Source organism: Octodon degus, unplaced genomic scaffold, assembly GCF_000260255.1.
Source record: "Octodon degus isolate 3935 unplaced genomic scaffold, OctDeg1.0 scaffold00016, whole genome shotgun sequence".
Lineage (NCBI taxonomy): Eukaryota > Metazoa > Chordata > Mammalia > Rodentia > Octodontidae > Octodon > Octodon degus.
Genome location: NW_004524592.1, coordinates 10,521,954 through 10,525,890, shown reverse-complemented (window position 1 = coordinate 10,525,890; position 3,937 = coordinate 10,521,954).

Sequence of the window (3,937 nt, the reverse complement as noted above, 5' to 3'; positions counted from 1 at the left end):
GCTATATATTCATTTGTTTTAGGCAATGAAGATCAAACCCTAGCATCTCTGCAAAGGCTGGGCAAGTACTCTATTACTGGGCTACTCCCTTACACCACCCTTTTGATAGTTAGCTAAGTGGCTCTGCAATTTTTTTGTTGTTGGCAAGTTTTGTTTATATTTAGTTTTGTTACAGTGAAAGACAGATTTTGAATTCCTTGTATAAAATGTGATCTATATCTAAAATAGAGCTCCTTGCACTAAAAGTAATTGATAGTTCAAAATCATGGTGAAATTTTCTTTTGACGCAGCAGGATGTTTCCCCCATGATGAAAAAATTAAACCTAGAAAGTATCCCTAGCTAGATAACGCTAGTGTGAGAGAGGCTGGGGTTTGGAAGTTCTAGGGACCAGTCTTGACCTTGAAACTGTATTAGAGCAAGGTACAAGTAGACAGTCTGGGGCCATGGCTTTGTACAGAGTGTTTGAACCACTATGATTAGGAAATGATATAGGTCATACTTCCAAACACAACTTGAAAATGGTCAAAGAAAGTGGGCTTGTATCTGTTAGCATGTAAACATGGCTTTAACTTTAGTTCTGCTCTTTTGATTTTTTCCCACTGTTCCAAGGTTGTGTGTCTGACTGTTTACAACCAGTTAAACATTTCAACAAGGGAAGGTAAGGAGGATTCAGTCATTTTTCCAATCAGTAACTCATAAAGATCTGCCAAGTATTTGCTGAAATGTTTAATACAAATATGGTGTGAATGTTGTCTGGAATCTTTCTGGCCCAGAAACGCATTAATGCAGGGATTCTGCAATAGAGCTCATGGACAGTTCTCTTGCTATTGTCTGTTACTTAATTAGGAAGAGACTATGAACTGGAAGCTCAAGAAATGTGTTCCAAATTCAAATACATGTTTCTGCTGGGGATGACAGGTTCTGTTGGATATCAAATGCAGATGCTGCATTTCTTTTCTCTCTCTCTCTCTCTCTCTCTCTCTCTCTCTCTCTCTCTCTCTCTCTCTCTCTTTCTTCCTCTCTCTTCCTTTTTTCTTTGGGTTTTTCCTTTCTACCTCTTAATTGGTTTTGTTTTTATGGAATTTTCTAGAATCAGACAAGTCTTCATTTAATAAAATAGAATCAGTATTCCCTGACATGACAGATATTCTGATTTCAACTCTGGCTTGGGTTCATAATTTATATTTTAGAAAGTACACTGAACTTGTATAGGAAATGGTAAACACTTCACTAAGACTTAACTGTCTTCTTAGCCTCACAACTCTAACAGAATCTAAATGTTTTCTGGATGGAGGGAGGAAAGAGATAGAGAGAGAGGAGGGGAAAGGTGGCACAGAAGGAATTGAGATGAGTTATGTGTGTGTCAACTCCTCATGATAGCATGTACCAATAAAAATAAAAGATTAAATTAAAGATTTTTGATGCTTTGCTAGTCAGTCAAAGCAATATGTGCATGAGCACTTCAAGATGAGCGTTAACTATGAAACCTATCCTGAATATGGGATTGATATGATGGGATAGAGATTATGTCTTGGAAGGATTATATTAATTATAGATCATATATATATATATATATATATATATATATTCAGATAAGCAACGTTTGCAGATCTAACCCTCAGACATATCAGAAGCAGAGTTCTGTTAGAAGAAAAATGCTCTTCTCTGGAAGCCATTGTCCATAATAGGAACTCTGAGTCACCTGTGATCCTAAGGGTTTTCAAGGAAGTGAGTTGCCACTGGATGGGAGCCTGATTACAGAGTGGCAGGATGGTGCAAGGACTTGCTCTCCACCTACACATTGAGTAGGTTTCAGTGGCTTCAGATGTGTATCCCTAATGACACTTGAGTCTGGTTGATACAAGTCAATTTTATATGAATAAGTGCCTGTGATTTTGTTCAAATGAGTGCTGATGCAATTTCAAAGCACGCAGGAATTGAAGATCTAAAAAAGTTAGAAGAACTGCAGTTGTTTTGCTCTCACAGCAATGTTTTTTGCCTTCATCTCTATCGTAATACACCAGACAATTTTATTGCATTTCACTTTTGCTCTTCAGAAATGTTTTGTTTACCAAAATAAGAACAAAGACTTTCTGTATCTTTTTTTATTGACAGTATTCCCTTATGCCTACAACAGTGAATTGCAGCAATATATATATAATATGTGTATTGGATATGTGTCATTACATTTCAGCACCTTATTCTTTGCCTATTTTTCTTTGCAGTGTTCCCCAGTAGCTTGTGGCCTCATCAGTGGTTCAAAACATACCGTGAGGGCCAGGGACTAAAAGCCTGCTTAGGCAAGCTCAGAGACTGGGGTTCCATCCCCTGCACCACATGCCCTGCCACCTTTGCCCCCACGCACACTGAGCCAGCTACCAAGACAGGGTGTGGTGGCACACGCCTATAATCCCAGTGCTGGGAAGGAGGATCACAACGAGTCTGAGCTGCATAGTAAAATCCTGTGACAAATACATTTAAAAAACCCCACAAAACTTCATGACTGCTTTTGGCACTCCACAGTGCATCTGTATTGAGCTAGAAGTATTCTGTCCCTTGAGCGATCTTTTACATACGAAGGCACTGTCGATGGACCCTGCTACCTTCCTTAGAATGAGGATGTCGTGATCTCATCTTAGAGAAGAAACCAGCGAGGCGGTGATGGCCACAGGAAATTGATAGTGACTGTTGTCATCCCAAGAATCACTCCTGCTCAGGGTAGATGTGATGTATTTGTCTGCCTTATTTCATTAACGCTATGTAGATAATTACATGCTGGAATAAAAACTATCCTAAATATAAAAGAAAATTCTGCCATTTTTGGTAAATGAATTTTGGTATCACTTGTTTTATGTGAGAAATGAGTATTGAGTGGGGATGAAATGTTCTGAAGATGGTATTGACATTTTTTTCACTTGAAATTGAGGTACACAAAATGGGATTAATCATAATCCTTGGTTCTTGATCAATCTTATTACTAGCCATCAGTCTTTTGTATGTGTAAACATATACATTTAGTTATCTACTTATTTATTTAAAAGCATATAATAAATATCCATGAATCTGCTGCTCAACATGCCAACCATAACATGATAGTAATTAACACTGTGCATGTATCTCTTCTGTCCTGTTCATTGGTCTTTGTCCCTTCGGGTAATTACTACCCCAGTTCTTCCCATAATCATTTCATTGCCCTTTGGAAAGATACCTATATTTTTAAAGTATACTTTTTAATGTGTGTATTATTTAGTTTTAGATGTTTTGACTTTATAAAAAGATACTGACATAGCGTATATAATCTTTTGGAATTTATGTATCAGTTTTATGTTTTTATAATCCACTTATGGATTCCAAGTAGCTGCACTTCATTAATTTTAACTGCTGTGAAATAGTCTATTGTGAAAACATACCACTAAGTCACTCTTTTCTCCATGGGTATTTGAGCTGTTTCTAGTAGTTTCTTATGGATAGTGGTCCCATGAACATTCTTGTATCTATTTCTTAGTGTACAATGTGTGAGAATTTCTCTAGTGTTTCTATCAGGGAGTATAATTGCTTATTCCTGGTTCCTCCCAATGATTAATTCTTGATTCTACGTATGAACTCTTAATTTCAATAATTTGCTAAGCCTCAGGATTTCTAGGCATTTAATTTACAAGTTAATGCCACAAATCATAGAATAATAAATTGATAAAACAAGAAATAAATTTGACATTACTTAATAAAAATTGCTCAATTTACAGGAAAGAACATAAATGACTTGTTCAGAGTTCTAAAAGTGGTGAGCAGATACAGCCTCAAATATCTATTTCTCAGAAATATTATCTATTGTGAATGCTGATACAGCTTCCATTTTAAAATAGCATCATGTAGTACAGCAACCATTGTTGAATTTGTTTAGTGAAATTTGGCATCTTTTCTAATGCTGTTTTTTTT